The sequence below is a fragment of the Octopus bimaculoides genome, chromosome 24 (assembly GCF_046866305.1).
Source record: "Octopus bimaculoides isolate indiv1 chromosome 24, ASM4686630v1, whole genome shotgun sequence".
Lineage (NCBI taxonomy): Eukaryota > Metazoa > Mollusca > Cephalopoda > Octopoda > Octopodidae > Octopus > Octopus bimaculoides.
In genome coordinates this window covers 20,321,928-20,343,214 of record NC_142951.1, presented here as the reverse complement: position 1 = coordinate 20,343,214, position 21,287 = coordinate 20,321,928, and the positions used below count along the sequence as shown (strand labels likewise).

The 21,287-nt window shown below is 38.7% G+C and overlaps 1 protein-coding gene and 1 non-coding gene across 11 annotated transcripts in view; both read right to left on the bottom strand.

Moving 5' to 3' along the window:
• LOC106874417 (uncharacterized) overlaps positions 1-21,287 on the bottom strand; it is a 397,411-nt gene that overhangs the window by 321,654 nt on the left and 54,470 nt on the right. The gene's annotated exons all lie outside the window — the stretch shown is intronic.
• Positions 12,806-12,966, bottom strand: LOC149131219 (5.8S ribosomal RNA). Its single transcript, XR_016238295.1, has one exon. It is a non-coding gene; the product is annotated as a 5.8S ribosomal RNA (ribosomal RNA).

The following is a 21,287-nucleotide window of genomic DNA, read 5'->3' as shown; positions in this document are numbered from 1 at the left end:
GCATGGTTGCTCTTTAATACAAAGACACTCCCTGGTGAAGAATGTACCCTGCAACATAGACTAGTTATTAGTGACTTTAGACTTGAGGCCAGAAGGATGCCAAAAACCAGTCAAACCATCCAACTCATGCCAGCATGGAAAACAGACATTAATAATAATGATGATGTTTTTTTCTTCTACTCTAGGCATAAGGCCCAAAATTTTTGGGGAGGGAGCCAGTCGATTAGATCAACCCCAGTACACAACCCCGAAAGGATGAAAGGCAAAGTCAACTTTGGCGGAATTTGAACTCAATACGTAAAGACAGACGAAATACCACTAAGCATTTTGCCTGGCATGCTAACATTTCTTATTTCTTTATTGCCTACAAGGGGCTAAACATAGAGGGAACAAACAAGGACAAACAAAGGGATTAAGTCGATTACACTGACCCCAGTGCGTAACTAGTACTTAATTTATTGACCCCGGAAGGATGAAAGGCAAAGTTGACCTCGGCGGAATTTGAACTCAGAACGTAATGGCAGACGAAATACCACTAAGCATTTCGCACGGTGTGCTAACGATTCTGCAAACTCGCCGCCTTAGTGCATGTATTTATATAATCTACTAACAGTTTCATACAATGAAAACACAGACAGCATTTTATATTTCTGGTACCTTCATGCAATTTTCAGGCTGTGTTCACATAGTGCACACACACAAACATATATATCAACATAGACATCATTAACATTTAATGTCCATGAGTTGGATAGTTTGACAGGATCTAATGTGTCCAAAGACTGCATTGTGCTCTAATGTCTGCTTTCGCATTGTTTCTGGAGCTGAATGTCCTTCCAAACACCAACCACTTTACAGCATGTGCTGCGTGCGTTTCACATGCCACCAGTACTAATCATGTTACCATTTAGTGCAGACATGACAACAATTCTGGTTCTGCATTGAAGCAATCATTAAAGTTGAAGGTATATTCCATAGAATAATCTTACTAAAAAAAAAGCTTATTAAGAGCATGCGTGCAAATTTTTATTACAATATATTTGGTTTTTGCTAAATTAGAGTCATTTTATTAAATTACCAAATATATCCTCAAATAACTCTCACACCCTATATACATATAAATATACACACACACAGCCAATACAAACACAGAAGAATGTGTGCGTATGTACATGTACATACATGCACATACTTGCACATACTTGCACACACATATGCATATGTCACAAGACGGGCATTTTCTGTGAGCTCCACCCCACCCTCATCGCTCACTTCCTTGACATCCTTTTTGCTCTTGTTCTCACATACATTCCCTCCCTCTTCCTCCTCTCCCATTCTCCTCCTTCTCTCCTCCTCTTGGATGGAAATAAATCTTTTAATAATCATGTTGTATAAATTTCTTGAACATTATCACTGATAAGCAATATTTTATTTTTACACTTTGGTGCTCCAGCAAGGGCACACAACAAACAAGCGTCTGAAACCTGTGTCAGGATAAAAGAGTAAATACAAACACACACAGATATATACACACACATGCACAAACACACAAATATACATAAATTTATATATATATATATATATTTATATTTTTATATATATATATATATATATTTATATTTTTATATATATATATATAAATTTATTTATATATATATATATATATATATATATATATATATAAATAATTTCAATCTTTCTATCAATCTATGTCTATGTGATAACAAAGATATAAATATGATACAGCCTCAGCATTTTTGAATACTCTGGTGTTTTATTGGATAGCATCCATGACTGGCAAGAAAGAAAAAAATTCCTCCTTGCAACAAAAATAACAACTACAACAGAAATAACAACAACAAAAATACTTCTAAACTTTCTGCACAACAATAATAACAACAAAAATATGAGGACTACTGGAAATCAAAAGAGTGAAACGTAGTGAAGACATAAGTATTGAGAAAAAGAGAAAAATATATTCAGGTATGACAGTGTGGTTAATAAGCTAACTTTGCAACCATGTGTTTTCAGGTTGAGTCCCATTGTACAGCACCTTGGGCAACCAATACCTAGTGAGTGAATTTGGTAAATGGAAACTGTGTGGAAGCCCATCGTGTGTGTGTCTATATGTATGTGTCTTTAAGTCTATGTTTGTGACCTCATCCCCATTGTTTGACAACAGATATTGGTTTATTTACATCCCTGTAACTTAGCAGTTCAGCAAAAGACACAGATGGAATAAGTGGCAGACTTAAAAATAAGTCCTGAGATTGATTTATTCAATTACACCCTTCAAGACAGTGTCCCAGCATGTGATGTGTGGGTGTAAGGAATAATATTAATGGCTAAAGAATGACTAACAAGTGAAATGGTTTCAAGTAGCAAAAACGAAATAGAATGATATCAGGGGAAGAACTGCAGTGGGAGATGGTGTTGAGACATGAAGCAGAGAATTAGGTGAGGTGCCCATTTATTCACACACACACACACACACACACACACACACACACACACATACACATATATATATAGTATATGTACATGCATAGTGCTTCCAGAAGTTAGTTTAATAGCAAGAGCAACAAATTACCAGGCATTCCTTTGTTATTTCCTCTATGAGGCTCATGGTTCTACAGTCAGCTTTCACCACTTCATCCTATGTCTTCTTGGGTCTCCCTTTTCCACAAGCTCCAACTATGTTTCATGGTCAGCACTTTTTTTATGCAGCTATCCTCATCCATTCACATCACATGTCCATACTAATTCAGTCTTCTTTCTTGCACACTACATCTGATTCCCTTCATACCCAGTTTGTCTCTTGGCACATTTTATACTAGGTCACTCATACACACTTGCATTGCACATCCAACAGAACATCCTTGCTTCATTTCTCTCCAGCCTTCTCACATCCTCTACATTCAAGCCTCATGTCTCACTCCCATGCAGCATCGCAGTTCATCTGTAAAATTGAGACAAATACAGCACAAAACCCTCATTTGTCATCTACGACATTCTAATGCAGTCCTGGACTCCCTGCATATAGGGAAAAGGTGACATGGGTTGTATTTTTTGTGTGTGCATGTTCTACTTGCTGGCATTGGAGGAAGAGGCTCAGCCCATGACCCTTGCAGGCCCTCTCAGGTAAAACTGATGTTAATCTTTAGCTTAACCTCTTAGCATGAAGGTACATGCTTTGTGGTTAGTGTATTCAACTCGTGAAGGACAGGAGTTCAATTCTCAGCAGTGCATTGTGTTCTTGAGCAAGACACTTTATTTCACGTTGCTCCAGTCCACTCACCTGGCAAAAATGAGTTGTACCTGTACTTCAAAGGGCCAGCCTTGTCGCATTCTGTGTCATGCTGAATCTCCCAGAGAACAACATTAAGGTTATGTTCGTCTGTAGAGTGCTCACATTAATTTCATGAGTAGGCTGTTCTACTGATCGAATCAACTGGAACACTCATCATCATAACTGACAGAGTGCCCAGCCAACCTTTGGACATTTTATCCATCACCAATTTACAGTCTGAACTTCTTAATTCCTGTGACTCCATGTGGAACACAGGGCACTAACAAGATATCTCCATCTGACTCACTCTTTAGCAATAAATTGCAGTTATCCCTAGATGTAATTGCCAGCAGATGCTTCAGTTTCTGTTGGATCTTGTTCTTGGTCTACCACACTTAAGTCTCCCTTGGGGTGTTTATCAGAGGGTTTGCTTTGTAATGTTAGAAACAGGTCTCTGTAGGGTGTGTCCTGTTGGCTAGAATACTGTCTGAATGAGTTAATTGGTTAGTTAATTGAACAAAAAATGAGAAGTTTATCTTCAATAGGCAAAAGTACATACTTACTAATCTTCACTAATCCCACAATGAAAGTAATTCTTGAATGTCTCATCTTCGTGGAAATAAGCAAGGATATGATAATAATGAAAATAATCCAATAGAACTTACCTGAAATAGAAAAAAAGAAAATTTATTAATTAAGAACAAAAAAATTATGTTTTTTTGTTATTCTTTTGTTTAACCCCAGGTCAAATTTGACCAAGTAAATCTATGATCAAAGACAATCCAGCTGTAACTATTGTATACTATTTTAGGGGGAAAATATATGTTGACTAATGGTCCTGGACTCCCTGCAAAAGGAAAAAGGGATCAGGATTTGTAGTTTGTGTGTGCCTGTGTTGTTTTACTTGCTGAATTTGGAGGAAGGGACCAAACCATGACCTCTAAGATTAACAAAACTGATGTTCCACTTAACCTTTTAGCATTGAAACCAGCCATATCTGGCCCAAATATTCTCCCTGTTTTATGTTCAAACTAGCCACGTATGGCCTCTCACATTTACTCTACAATGTCATTTTAAAAATAAACAACCACATCATTGAAATCTCGAAGCTACCAGATAAAGCATGATTAATTCAAAACAATGTGAATAAATAGAACGACATTTGATAGTATAATCTGGAATGCTAAAGTGTTAAGCAAGAAAGTTTCTACTTCAATAAGATAGATCTCTGACTGGCATGCCAAGACACACACATACACACACACTATATATATATGTGACAGCACCTCACTTAGTGGTTAGGAGAGTTGCAAACATAATCATGAGATCATGGTTTCAATTCCTAGACACGCTGTGCATTGTGTTCTTGAGCAAAACACTTCATTTCACATTGGTCCAGTCTATCAGCTGTAAATGGATAATTCTGCAATAAACTTCTGATCAGGGAGAATATTGGCCTGCTCACCTAACCAGCAAAGTGGCATCATCCAAATGCTAAAACAATGCAAAGTGCATTGTTACCAGTAATGTAAAACAATATCCAATAGTCTGATTGATCACATGATATAATAATATATAATAGCCACCTATGTATCATACTCAATGTATACACACTGCTGACAGGTCAGTCACTGGAGTATTTGTCCTGAAATCACGTCTCTTATGAGCTTGCTGTTTTAAAAATAGAATAAACATGAGAGTGAGATGAAAATTTGTTCCACCAAAAATGCCAAAATGCAGCTGGCATTCTCACCAGCTTCTGCTGGAACAAATTTTTGTATCTCTTGATATTTATTTTCATTTTTAACACAGTAAGTCCAAAAGAGATGTTAGCTCAGGACAAATATTAAAGGAACAGGCCTATCAATATTAAGTATGATACATAGATAGTTATTTTAATTAAATATTGTCTCATATTAATGAGATGTTTGAAACAATTATAATGAAGGATTCAAAATATCAATCATTTGTTTCCTGTGATTACGTCAAGTTTGTGAAGCCCTTCTTATGTACAGCTTTATATATTGTTATGTGTGAAATATCAGAATATAAGAATTGAACATCATTTGAATACTGGGCTCTAATCCATACTCTTTTACTTGTTTCAGTCATTTGACTGCAGCCATGCTGGAGCACCACCTTTAGTCAAGCAAATCGACCCCGGGACTTATTCTTTGTAAGCCTAGAACTTATTCTATTGGTCTCTTATGCCGAACCACTAAGTGATGGGGACATAAAAAACACCAGCATTTGTTGTCAAGCAATGCTAAGGGTACAAACACAGACACAAACATACATACACACACATATATATATATATATATACATATATATACGACGGGCTTCTTTCAGTTTCTGTCTACCAAATCCACTCACAAGGCTTTGGTCAGCCCGAGGCTATAGTAGATGACACTTTCCACAGTTGTCATGCAGTGGGACTGAACCCAGAACCATGTGGTTGGTAAGCAAGCTACTTACCACACAGCTACTCCTGCGCCTCCATTTGGTAATATGTTTTGCATCAACGTTTTTAACATCCACTTTCCCATGCTTGCATGACTAAGACAGAGTTCATCGAGACAAACTTTCTACAGGTTGATGCCCTTCTTGATGAAAACCATTACCTGTTTCCAAGTAAAGTAATATTTCCAGGCATGTTTCTCCACAAAATTGTAAATTAATGACACCACTTATATGATGGTGACAATGACATCTATAATGCAATGTCAAGACAAGGACACACACACACACACACACACACACACACGTATCAGACAGGTTTCCTTAAGTTTTCATCTACCAAATCCATTCACAAGAGTCAAGGTACATAGCTTAGTAGTTAGTGTACTCAACTTAAAATCATAAGGTCATGAGTTTGATTCCCAGCAGCACATTGTGTCCTTGAGCAAGACACTTTATTTCATATTTCACATTACTCCAGTCCACTCAGCTGTCAAAAATGAATTGTACTTGTAACTCAAAGGCAGGCCATGTGACATTCTGTGTTACACTGAATCTCCTTGTGAAGTACATTAAGGGTATGTGTGTCTGTGGAGTGCTCAGTCACTTGCACATTAATTTCATAAGTGGGCTGTTCCATTGACTGAATCAACTGGAACACTTATTGTCATAGCTGACAAAGTGCCCAGCCAGTCATTCACAAGATTTTTGCTAGCCTGGGGCTTTAGTAGAAGACACTGGAAAACCGTGGTTGGGAAGCAAGCTTTTCAAATATACTATCATCCATGCACCTAAATATATGTATACAGGCACAGGCATGGCTATGAGGTGAAGAAGTTTCCTTTTTAATCACATGGTTCCAAGTTCAATCCCACTGTGTGGCACCTTTGGTAAGTGTCTTCTGCTATTGCCCCAGGACAACCAAAGCCTTGTGAGTAGATTTAGTACAACACAATAGTTGGAAATGAATCTCACCGTCATGTAATTGATGTCCTGTGTATTAGTTTCTATTTCTAGTTCAAGGGTACTCTTTTGTAGGGATGTCTTTACCACTATGTTGATATCATCAACATAGTAAGAGTACATGCTCATGAGGTTGGAGTTCTGTGCCAGTTGTTCTTTAAGCTTCTTGTCCCACCATACCATGAAAAGGTTGGCCACATTAGCAACGATACATATATGTGTGTGTGTGTGTGTGTGTGTGTGTGTGTGTGTGTACACACACACACAACGGGCTTCTTTCAGTTTCCATCTACCAAATCCACTCACAAGGCTTTGGTTGGCCCACAGCTATAGTAGAAGACACTTGTCCAAGGTGCCACATAGTGGCACTGAACCTGGAACCATGTTCTTACCACACATTCACTCCTGTGCCTCAAACCAGGAACCAAGTGTGTCATAGATACGAATCAATGTAAACTTAATTAATAATATATAATTGGGATGGGGTTAATAGCACGTTAGGAGTCAATACTCAAAAGGGAATTATAATCAATGGGAATTGCATGAATTATGCAGAGCAAAAATAACCTTACCATTAGGGTGTCGTAAGTTTTAATAAAGAATCGAGGAAAGGGGCAATTTTAATACATCTGATCCTCTAAATCCTTGGAATGTTGTGTGGATGTTTTCTCACTTTTAACATTTCAACATTTGAAAGGAGGATGACAACTTTAGTTCCAAAAATATAGAGAAGGTTATGTTGATGCCTCACAGACCTAACTGCACCATCACCAACTCCATTACTAGCATAGCCACCCTCACACCACTGCCACTCTTAATCTGCCATTTCTCTCTCTCTCTGTCTACCTTTCTCTCTCCCACACCATCCCTCTGCCTCTCTCCTCCCTCTCCATCCCTGTCTTGCTCTTGCTGTCCCCCTCTCTCTCTCTCTCCACTCCTTCCTACCTTTCTCTCTCTTGTTCTACCTCCCCTCTTCTTTTTCCCTCTCCTACCTACCCTCCATACCTCCTCTCTCTATCCCCTTCTTCTCTTCTCATCAGTTCATCTGCAATTTTCCTCCAAAGTTTTCATTAATGATGGCCATATTTAACAAGATTAAAAGATTAATTGCTGTCAATATAATTTCACTGTCACTAATTAATGGTATCTTTCATGTAAAATAAATTTCTCTCCTACAAGGTAAGATGAACATACAAAATGTCTTTTTATGGGCCCCATGTTGAGTAAACAAAGAAGAAATAGTCCTTAAAAACAGATCTCGCTCATATATCTATTACTTTCCTTATTCGTTCCCACCCCTCCATAACCCTCATCCCTTTCTCTCTTGCCCTAAATTAGATTTTCTTCTCTAACCATTTATTACTTAGCTTGAATAAAAAGGATTATTTTTACATTAAACCTTTTTTCTTTTTGGTTGGAATTTTCTTTTTAAACTAATTTTCGTTTTAAACTTCTAGGTTCTAATTTTTCAGAATTAGTCAAACATTTATTTTAATTAAAAAACGTAACTAAATTTTAAAGGCTTAAGCCCCCTCAGAACACTAATCTAGTGCAACATGTGTAGCAAAGTTAAATGTAGAAATAAAACTTAAATGTGCAATTAAAGTTTGTTTGATTTTCTTTCTTTTTCAAAATCTGCCTTCTTTAAAAGTGTTCAGAGAAACAAATTAAGTTCCCACGTATAGGATAACGGTAAAATGATCTAATGGTAGGACATAAACCATTTAAGATTACAAATCACTGTATTAAAATGATGGAAACCAGAAGCAGAATTGATAAATCTAAGTATGGAAATATAACAGGAAATATAACGTTTTGGTTCTAGCTCACATTAGCCTTTTGCTTTTTATCTTCTATTGCTTTCTCTTTGTCCTTCTTTCTCTCTCTCTCTCGTATATAAACCATGCTAAAACAGCCATGGAGCCTGAGTAGCTCTTCAGCTGGACAGCTCCTGTCAAACAGTCCAACCCATACCAGCATGGAAAATGGATGTCAAGTGATGATGATGATGATGGTGTGTATGTGTTTATGTATATGTAGAGAGAGATAATGGAATCTCCTGTCGAATATAATGTATGAGTGTTCAGTTTTTTGCTGAACAACCTGCACAAATAACTTGTTTATACAATACCATAGTTTCAATTCAGGTAGATTTCCTACAGCCTGATGCTCTTCCTGTTGCCAAGCACACTTATTTCCAAACAAAGTCATGTTGTGCTATAGTCAAAAATATCATTGCAGAATACTGGAAATGAATGACACTGCTTGTATGACTGTGACACTCATTTACAACTATCATGTGATGTCAAGACAGGGAGACACAAACATACACACACTCACATATACATATATATATATATATATATATATATATATATATATATACTTAAACATATACACAACAGGCTTCTTTGAGTTTTGTTCACCAAATTCACTTACAAAGCTTTAGTAGAAAACACTTGTCCAAAGTGCAATGCAGTGGGACTGAACCCAAAACCACATGGTGAAGAAGCAAACTACTTAACCACACAACCATGCCTGTACTTCTGCATCAATTTCTGCAATTCACTATATATATATATATATATATATATATATATATATATATCATCATTGTTTAACGTCCGTTTTCCATGCTGGCATGGGTTGGATGGTTTGACTGGAGACTGGCAAGCCAGGAGGCCGCACCAGGACCCAATTTGATCTGGCAATGTTTCTACAGCTGGATGCCCATCCTCACGCCAACCACTCAGAGTGTAGTGGGTGCTTTTTACATACCGCCAGCATGGGAGCCAGTCAGGCAGCACTGGCATCAGCCACGTTTGGATGGTGCCACACACAAAAGCTGTCTTCCAGGTTAACCTTCCTTTGATATTGCTGCACTTCTTATACATCCACAGCTTACACTGGGTAAATCTTATGGAGTTTCTACCCACACCTTTTCTACAGATCGAACAGGGCCATCTACCTGAAGGGGTTTGTGATGTGTTTGCCCTCCTACTTACTTGGACTTTGGTTTTAGACTAGGACAATATATATTATATTGTTGACATAATAACAATTTTATAAACTTTCAAGAGATCATAAAATAATTCTGTAATTCTTCTTTGGAATAGTGGATCTCGAAGCACACATAAAGCTGTAAATAATAGCATGTAAATATTGCATTGAGAAAATTAATTTTATCCATAAGGGTCTCTCAACCCAATAAATACATGCTATTAATTATAGATTTATGTGTACTTCAAGATCCATTATTCCAATGATAAATATATGCAATACAGTAATAAATATATGCTATTACGTTTTACAACACAATAGTGGAAAAGCATATCAGCCAGAGCAGTCCTGGCAGCAGACAAAGAAAAGATTGCTAAGTGAGCAATATTACTTGTTTCAAGCAATAAGCAAATGAGACTCATTACAGGCTGCAAGGCTGTACAAATTTACTTACACAACATATCCTGAAAATTATACAGACAAGATTTCACCTAGAAAAACCAAACAATCCAGTGTATACATTATGGTCTCAAACAAGATTAGAGTAAACATACACCTCCACTCCCATTTTGTTACATCATAAAATAGAACAAAATGGAATATTTCACTCAATATATTAACCTAAAAATTAACAAATCAATGAGTAAGACTATGTGGTTGCTACATCTGTTAGAAATAGCAGTCAAATTACCTCACCAAGATTACATCCTATCATCTTCAAAAAAAGAAAAAAAAATGGGGGAGGAATGGCTACATGAGATGTCTACTTTTTTTCTTTTATCTTCTTTTACTTGTTTTAGTCATTTGACTGTGGCCATGCTGGAGTACTGCCTTAAAGGATTTTATTCAAACAAATTGATTCACGTACTTAGTTTTGAACTGGTAAGTTACAGGGGCATTATCAAACCCATACCAGTTGTCAAGTGGTGGAGTGGGGGGGGGGGCACAGACATACACACATTTGTCTCATACACGCATGCGCGCGCGCACATGCACGTGCTCGCACACACACACACACACACACACAAGGGAGTGCTGAAAAGTTCCTGGGTATCACAAAAAGCCTGGCTGGAGGCCCAACATTCCAAGTTCTTTTACAGGGCTTAGGAAAACTGAAGGACTGCTACGATAAGTGTGTATGTGTTGAATAAAATCATAATTAACTGATCCTCCTGTATTTTCTTTTACCCAAAGCCAGGAACTTTTCCTCACCCCCTCACATATGATAGGCTTCCACATAATTTCTGTCTACCAAATTCCCTCACAAAGCATTGATTGGCCCAGGTCTATAAAAGACATTTGCTCAAGGTGCCACACAGTGAGACGGAACCTGAAACTATATGCTTGCAAAATGAGCTTCTCAACCACAAGCTATGCCTATGCTTACTAATAGTATTGCTTATTCATTTTGATCAACAGAATTCCAGAAGTGTATGGAATGCTTTTGTTCATTGGCCAGTCTGAAGGAAATATATTCTCTAATTATAGGTGTAAGCTTGGCTGTATGGTCAAGAAGCTTGTTATGCAATCACATGATTTTGGGTTCAGTCCCACTACTTAGCAACTTATGCAAGTGTCTTTTAATAGCTCCAAACCAACCAAAGGCTTGTGAATGAATCTGATAGACGGAAACTAAAAGAAGCCTATTGTATGTGTGCGTCTGCATACATCTCCTTGTCGTGACATCATACAATAGTCATGAATGAACTTCACCATTATACAAGCAAGTCCTTTGTTTCTAATCTTGTATGAAAATATATCCAGCCATGGGGAAATATTACCTTACTTGGGAAAAGGTGATGGCAAGAACATCAAAGGCAACCGGCCATAGAAAAACCTGCCTCAACAAATTACATCTGATCCAGGCTGGCATGAAAAAACAAACATTAACCCTTTAGCATTCAGATTTTTCTGTCAAATGTAACACCTATTTATTCACTCTATTTTGAATCAATCATGCTTTATCTGGTAATTTCAAGATTTCAATAAGATTATACATTTTTAGAATGATATTATTGGATAAGAACTAGTCGCTACGACGGATCGGAGGGGAAGTGCGTCCGATGCCGGCGCCCCGGAAATCGAGCGCCGATGAGGCGGCAGACGACCGCCTGCGGAAACGAGTGGCCGCCACCGGTGCGTTCGTCGGCGATGACGGCGCCTTAGGCGGGGTGAAAGTGGCAGCGAACTGAGTCCCCTCGCGATCGCGGTGAGCCGTCCTACCCGTTTACCCCTGGGCAGTTTCACGGTCTCTTGAACTCTCTCTCCAAAGTTCTTTTCAACTTTCCCTCGCGGTACTTGTCGGCTATCGGACTTACCACCCGCTTTGGGCTGCGTTCCCAAGCAACCCGACTCTCAGGCCAAAAAGAAACACCGCCGATTGCCGCCGGCTCCGAATGGGCCTGGCACCCGCTCTGGGCAGCCCCGATCGAGGGGACTCCGAACCTAGCCGGGCGAAACGATAGACCGTGTACGACCCTTGCGCCACAGCTCTTGACGACCGGCGCGGCCGACGAGATTCGGCGTTGGGCTTCTCCCGGTTCACTCACCGTTACTTAGGGAATCCCAGTTGGTTTCTTTTCCTCCGCTTAGCGATATGCTTAAGTTCGGCGGGTAGTCTCGTCCGAGTCGAGGGCAGCATCAGCTTGGAAGAAGACGTCGCTGCGGCAAGCTGCGTTCGATTCGTCGTCGTCGGCCGGCACAAACGCTCGCAAGGAGATCCACAGAGCGAACGCCGACCAAAGAAGTGGGCGGCGGCGGCGGCCGCCGCCACAAAGGAATAAGAGGTGGCAACGACGGCGAGAGCGGCAGGCAGAAGAGTGCACACGAACGGCGGACGGTGCGTTCCCTGCTGCTGCAGCTGTCAGCCGCTCCGTTGCGTGTCGCAGCGATGACGGTCTGGCATTGTGGGAAACGGAGGATCGAGCGGCGCATGCTCGCTAGTCGGGCCGGAAGCAGAAGCAGTAGCGAGAACGAAAGGCGAGCTGTTCCCGCTGCCGTCACGTATGGCCGCTTCCCCGGCGCGCACCCTTTCCTGCGACTCCCAACTTGCAGCTGCTGCAGCAACGGCGGACGGCTTTTATGTGTCATGACTGCCTCTCGACCAGACGGGGCCCCGGGACGATGGGATCCCAGGGCCACAATGTGCGTTCGAGGTGTCGATGTTCACTGAGTCCTGCAATTCGCATCAGTTCACGCGGATAGCCGCGCTCTTCATCGATGGACGAGCCGAGTGATATCCCCCGTCCAGGGTTTCGGTATTTGCTACTACTAGTGACTGACGACCGCCTATCGGCGCTGCTGCTGCGGTGGCGGCGGCTGAGAAAAAGGAAAGCGAATGGAAAGGAAACAAAAAAAATTTTAGAAATCAGGCGAGGAGCGTGCGACGACGGCGGCGGCGGCGGCGGCGGCAGCGAAACAGCGCGTGACTGCCGAAGCCCGTCTTCTGTGGTTTCGTTCATCCGCGACGGCCGGAGGCGCTGGCCGACGCAGGGGCGAGGAAAGGAAGGAAGACGAGAGAGATATTGAGGTTTGTGGAGCCGCAAAGCGTGCAGCACCGTCGGCCTTATCTGGATGGTTCAAACATAAAACAAGTAGAGTATTTAGGCCAGATATGGCCAGTTTAAATGCTAAAGGCTTAAATGACAAAAATCAGACAATAGAGCTTGGCACAGACCTCTGGCTTGTCAGTTCTTGTCAAACTGTCCAACCCATGCCAATATGGAAAACAGACATTAAATAATAATGACTAAGATGATGAACTTGATGATGATTATATATACATCTCCATTATTAGCAATGAAGCATCAGTTAAAAGTTAGCTTTGTGTACATGCTTAGAGTGTGCATACCATTGAAAGCCTTTTAAATTGTGGCATTCATCTTGAGCAAGTATCTCTTACAGATGTTAAGAATAAAGAAAAATAGCAGCAACAGGTGACCTTCACCTGCGGTTATTTAGGGATACTGTCAAAAACAACCTTAAGGTTCTTAGTGTGATGTTGAAGACTAGGAGCAGATGATGGCAAATTGATTGGTTTGGAAAGAGGTGATCTTCAGATGGTTATAAAGTATTTGAAACACAGAGAATCACACACTCCATCTTGAGACAAGCACTTCATAAACAGGACTTGACTTCAATCCTAAACAATTTTGTAATATCTGTAGTAGGGCCTGCTTGTCCAAAGCCAGACTTGCTAGTCATATGATATCTTAAGATAGCATTTACAATTTGAAGAGATAGCCCTCTTCTGAAAAGAAGTGGTCATCACCACACACAATATGTGTGTGTGTGTGTGTGTGTGTGTATAGATAGATAGATAGATAGATAGATACACACACACACATAATTACTAACTATCATATTCATATTTTGAATGTCTTTTGCCCTACTAACCATTATGTCAATATATTGGTTTCAAATTTTGGCACAAATTTTGACCAGCAATTTCAGGAAGGGAGTAAGTTAATTACATCCACCTCAGTACTCAACTGGTACTTTATTTTATCAATCCCAAAAGGACAAAAGGCAAAGTCGACCTTGGCGGAATTTGAACTCACATGTAAAAATGGCCAAAATATTTGTTAAGCATTTTGTCCAGCAAGCTAACGATCCCACCAGCTCACCACCTTATTATATCAATACATTGATATCAAATTTTGACACAAGGCCAGAAATTTTATGGAAGGGTTAAGTCGATTACACCAACCTCATTACTCAACTGGTACTTATTTTATCGACCCAAAAAGGACAACAAGCAAAACAGACCTTGGTAGAATGATTTTAAATGAAAAGATGGACAAGATGCCGCAAAGCATTTTGCCCAGCATGCTAACAACAATCCTGCCGGCTCACCACCTTATTATGTCAATATATTACAATCAGTATTTGGTACTTTTGTTACAGTTTACAATTATATCTGACTTTATAGTTAATATATTTAAATTTATCTGACACAAATATCTTTTACAGCAGCCAATATCTGAAGGAAATTACATTACTATACAACTATGTGTAAACATACATTTCTACAGCATTCTGTTTTCCTATAAGTCATTTCATTTTTCATTTGTAACCTATAAGTCATCAGTACATGACATGTACTCGGTATCAATGGGTTTGTGTGTGAATGTATGTATTTTAAAATTATATATATATATATATATATATATATATATATACACATACTGTTTACATCTAATAATCTATGCTTACATGGGTGGGACTGTTTATTTGTTGGGGAAAACTATTTTTACAGCTGGATGTTGAACAGTTTGCTTACAATTCAACTGATATATATAAGGAGTAAAAGTTTGTTCCTTGTCAAGCAAACACGAGGTAGATGCTCTGCTGGGGAGTGGGGTGATGCAGTACCACGTTCATAAGTAAGACCTGAACTCTTGACCACATAATTTGTACAACAGTACTTTGACCTCACAGCTACTGAACTTCATATATCCAAGTAGTTTTCTAAAACAAACAAAAAAAATTCTTTATGCAACTTATTCTGTTGGTCTTTTCTGCCTACCCAGTAAATTATGGGGACATAAACAAACCAACACCAGTCGTCAAGCAGTGTCAGAGATAAACACACTATGACCAGGACCGTAGTAGAAGACATTTGCAAAGTGCTAGGCAGTGGGATTGAACCTAAACCCAAGTGGTTCTTAACCACACAGTTATACCTCCTTGTTATTTTGCTGGTAAAAATAAAATAATTTGAACTTCATAACAAAGGCTTATACAAACTATGATAGCTGCAGTGGTGAAGGCACCTGGCTACGTGATTTGGGATATTTGGCTCACAGTCATGAGTTCAATTCCCAGTCACACTTTGTGTCCTTGAGCAAGACACTTTATTTCATGTTGTTCCAACCTTCTCAGCTGGCAAAAGTGAGTTATACCTGCATTTCAAAGGGTCAACCGTACCACATTGTATCATGCTGAATCTCCCTGAGAAACGCGTGTCTTTGGAGTGCTCAGCCACTTGCACATGAATTTCACAAACGAGCTGCTTCATTGATCAGATCAACTGGAACACTCATCATCAAAACCAATGGAGTGTCAGTTTTTATGGCTGGGACTGAACCTCAAACTATGTGGTTGGGAAGCAAACTTCTTGACTGCACAAAGGTTCTTAGGTAAAATCTTGATGGAAAGTTTTACTTTAATCACAAATCCTTTAACCTTTCAATACCAATCCACATTAGATGGTGTCTGGTTCTATGATACAAACTTTCTGTTTTAAAGTGATCGACACTAAAAATCTCCATCAAAACTTCATGTCTGTTCCAAACACCAATCTTCATAATTTTTTAATTTGACTGAAACGAAGCAGTGTATTTCAAAAGAAATATGGTTACAAAAGTTAATCCTTTTGAAACCAACCTCACTGAGACCAACCTGGTTCTTTGATACAAACTTTCTGTTTAAAAATGATCTAAATTTAAACCTTTAGCATTCAGATTACTGTCAAATTTAATAATTCTTCATTGATATTGCTTTGAATTAATTGTGCATTATCTTGTAGCTTTGAGATTTCGATGATGTAATTGTGTATTTTTACAATGACATTGTAGTGTAGGTGTAAGAGGCCAGATCTTGACAGTTTGAACATAAAACAGATTATTTGAGCTGGCTATGGCCAGTTTAAATGCTAAAGGGTTTATTTCAAACAAAATTATTTTCCAAACACCAGCTTAATACTGACAATGTTATTTTATTCAATTCTTCGGTATTTTCACATTTAATTGAAACAAAGGTAGTATATTTCAAGAGAAATATGCTAACAAAAGAATAGACTGTCAAAGAAAAAAAGAAAAGAAGAAAACAGGAGCAGTCTCAGACAGGCTGGTGCTGAAAGAAGGCAAACTACAAGCGAACAGACAGAAATTTCAACTGTTAATTTTTACTGAAATGTCTTTTTGACTTTCCTGAAACCTTACACCCTCAAGCAAATTATATGGCTCCTAGTGACATTGATACTATTAAATAAATTAACATACATCAACAGAAATTATTTAATTTTTACAAACATGTTGATGTAGTTTCAGTGTTGGAGTTTTGTTTTGTTTTTGTCATTTTTTTAATAAAGAAAAAAATTAGGCTTACAGAAAGAACACATGATGTAAATTATGCCCTGGATTTGGATATTAGGCATTATTCAAAACCAGTCAAAACAACCGAGATGGAACACAAAACAAAGGAACAAATGTGAATGTGCATGAACAATTGAACAAACATTGAATAAACAAGAACATATGGTCATGTGATTAAGAAGCTCTTTTGCAACCATGTGGTTTCAGATTCAATCCTTCTGCATAGCACCTTGGGAAAGTGTCTTCTATTATAGCCCCAGGCTTGTACACGAATTTGGTAAATGGATAATGTGTGGAAGCCCGTAGTGTGTATTTGTGCATAAGTGTGAGTGTGTCCTTGTACCTATGTAAGTCCCCTACACCCAGCCCTCAGTCTAACCGTCCAACCCATGCCAGCATGGAAAGCGGATGTTAAATGATAATGATGATGATGATGATACACAAATGATAAAGGTGGCTTGTTCACAATTTACAACCGAAAGTGACTAAGGGTAGTAGTTAGCACCAGCATTGCTAGAAATAAGAGTCAAAATAACTCCTAACCACAATAAAGCACTTATCTTATGACTGACAAGGGAGACAAGCTCCTTCATGAGCGTTAAACAAAGGGAAATTACTGTGTGATTGACCGTTATTAAGACAAAAGAGCTATTAGAATGACCGTTAAATAAGGGGAAAAAACCGAAGGGGAGGAAGTAAAAAGTAAAGGAGTAAAAATGCTCATAGCAATCGTGTACGCGTGCATGTACATACATACACATGTGCACCCACACACCCATGTACATGTGCCTGTATGCATATGCTCACTCATACTTGCATGAAACACACACATGCACACATATGCCAAAAAAATGCACATATATATATGCAACCATGCATGTACACGTATACATATCCACACACATGCGCACACGCACATACACGTGCACATTTGCACACACACTCAAACATGCATAAGTACACAAATGTATATCGACGCACACGCACACACACACCCGTGTGTATGGGTATGTACCCATACGCGCACAGTTATATTCAGATGCACGTTTAAAATACGTACATGCTATATGCTCACTCACACTCGCGTGGAACATTCACATGTACACCCACATAATATATGCAACCATACACATGTACATATACATGCACATATATACATACCCCTCCACACACACACACACACAAAGTTCAAAGACACACATGCACAAGAAAAAAGCAGAGTGAAAGATAAAATACAGAAAAAATATGTAAAAATATATAAAGCAATAAAAATATAAAAATATATCTCTAAAAATATGTGAAAAATATGAGAAATATATATAAAAAAATAGAGAGAGAGATAAAAAGCTTGTACGTAGACACAATATAAAAAGCAAGTTCTATCTGTGATCTTGTGGGGGACCAAAAACGTAACAAATATTTAGCCACATGTGGACATGATCCAAAAAGTTCAGTTCTTGAATTTAGACATGTAGCAGGGTCTAAGCTGCTTTTCCAGATGAGCCATCTTTCCATATCACAAGTGGGTAGATATTGGAACTAAACTACAATATGAGCTCTGAAAGACCATTAAACAAGACACACAGCTGATCTCATGATTTCATTCACAAAGCTACCCTACTTTATGGTGTGTATCTTAACATTTACTGTACATATTTTAATATGATTTTATATGTTTCTATTCCAAATTATTGTATAGTAACATGATTTTAAATGCTTTTAATGGTTTTCTAGTGATTTTACAATTCCAATATTTGTGGCAGGTAGATGTAAAATCGAGTAAAATGACTTCACTTGATTTTTATTTTCCATATATTATTTTTGAAAACCGACATATAATAGAGAACAACTTAAATCAAAATTACTTAAGCCAAGGTATGCCTGTATGTATGTATGTATGTATATATATATATACTCTTTACTCTCTTTTACTTCTTTCAGTCATTTGACTGCAGCCATGCTGGAGCACCGCCTTTTAGTCGAGCAAATCGACCCCAGGACTTATTCTTTGGAAGCCTAGTACTTATTCTATCGATCTCTTTTGCCGAACCGCTAAGTTACAGGGACGTAAACACACCAGCATCGGTTGTCAAGCGATGTTGGGAGACAGACACAAACACACACACACACACACACATATATATATACATATATACGACGGGCTTCTTTCAGTTTCCGTCTACCAAATCCACTCACAAGGCACCAGCAAGAAACTTGCTGGGAATGGGACCAAAACAGAGCAAAACAAGACCGTTAGTAAGCGGACAAGGGACAAAACAATAAACAGAATAAAGGCTTTGGGCTATGCGGAAACGACAGTTAAAATGATAATAATACATTTACAGTATATACAAATGAGATGTAAGTATAAAATAGGCAGACCTCAATATCATTGGAAATAGAGGGCTAGAGGCTTACACGCAATACTTCAAGATTCTGAGTCACTGGTATGATGATTGATATGATGATTTCTTCAACTTGCGATAGCTGAATTAGGGCAGTGATCATTGACAAACAATCTTGAAGTCTTGTAATGAAGTCTCTATAACTGTATTATGCTATCTATCTTTTTTTAAACCTAACAAAACTCTCAACTCTCATGCATCCTTATTTTTCCTACCAGTTTATACATGAACTACTATTGAACTACAAAAGCTCAAAGACAATATAATGTATGGGTATATTTATTTTTTTATATATTATTGTTTTATATATTATTTTCTTCATTTTGTACTTCTTTGTAAAAAAACATTTTCATTCTCCTTCTTGATAATTTGCTTTTCGCAATGAAAACCGGTTAGAAGAAATCTTTATTAAAATATGCTTCCAGTTTAGCATTCTGGCTTTTTTTCATTTTCCTGTAACTGCTGAGGACATACGTAAGCTCGCAAGGAATGAAGCCAGTATGCTCCGTTGGATGTGTAATGTCAATGTGAATACCCGTCAGAGTGTAAGTATCTTGAGAGAAAAGCTGAACATTAGAAGCATCAGTTGTGGCGTGCAAGAGAGACGATTGCGCTGGTATGGACATGTGGTGAGAATGGAGGAGGATAGCTGCGTGAAAAAGTGCCACACCCTAACAGTTGAGGGAACCCGTGGAAGAGGTAGGCCCAGGAAGACCTGGGCTGAGGTGGTAAGGCAAGACCTTCGTACATTGGGCCTCACTGAGGCGATGACTACGGACCGAGACCTTTGGAAATGTGCTGTGCGTGAGAAGACCCGGCAAGCCAAGTAAGATCGTTGCCAGTGCCCCTGGACTGGTTCTTGTGCGGGTGGCACATGAGATGCACCATTTTGAGCGTGGCCGTTGCCAGTACCGCCTGACTGGCTCCTGTAGGATTTTCGAGCGAGATCGTTGCCAGTGCCCCTGGACTGGCTTGTGCGGGTGGCACATAAAAGACACCATTTCGAACGTGGCCGTTTTCGTGCGGGTGACACGTAAAAGCACCCACTACACTCTCTGAGTGGTTGGCGTTAGGAAGGGCATCCAGCTGTAGAAACTCTGCCAAATCAGACTGGAGCCTGGTGTTGCCATCCGGTTTCACCAGTCCTCAGTTAAATCGTCCAACCCATGCTAGCATGGAAAGCGGACGTTAAACGATGATGATGATGATGATGATGATGATGATGATGATGATGATATATATATATATATATATATATATATATATATATATATATATATATACATATATATCTACATATTATGGAGATGTTCTTGCATAGCAAGTGACCTGATCTGAGGTTGTGTGCCAGAACGAAAATAATTGCAGAGTGGAAGGTGTATATAAGCCATTTAAGAAACACACAAAACAGGTCATGGTCTCAAAGTGACGAAAATATTTTGGCAAATAAAATTTAAATGTTGAAGTGAATCTAACGATTTTTGTGTGTTTCTTAAATGGCTTATAAACACCTTCCACACTGCAATTGTTTTATATATATATATATATATATATATATATATATATATATATATATATATATATATATATATATAGGTAACCCTGCCAGTGCTGATACCATGTAAAAAGCATCCAGGCATTTTGGAAGGGCATCTAGGTGTAAAAACCATACCAAAACTGACCTCACCTGTACTTGTGCCACATAAAAAGTACTCAGTCCACTCTGCTGGGTGGTTGGTGTTAGGAAGGGCATCCAGCCATAAAAACTCTGTCAAAACAGACACAAAAGTCTGGTGCAGGCTCCTGCCTGGCTGACTACTAACAAACCATCCAACCCATGCCAGCATGGAAGGTGGTCATTAAACAATGATGATGAGGATATATATAGTCTAAAAATCCATTGAAAGAAGAGGCTTTCAACTTCGGTAAACTGAACAACAAAAACCAATCCAGCTTTGTAAAATATGATTTATCTTCAACTACAAAGTGTCCTTTGGTTACAACATATAATAAATTTTATTCAGTAAAACTTCTTATATGAAAACTCTTTTCTATATAAAAACTTGTAATTTT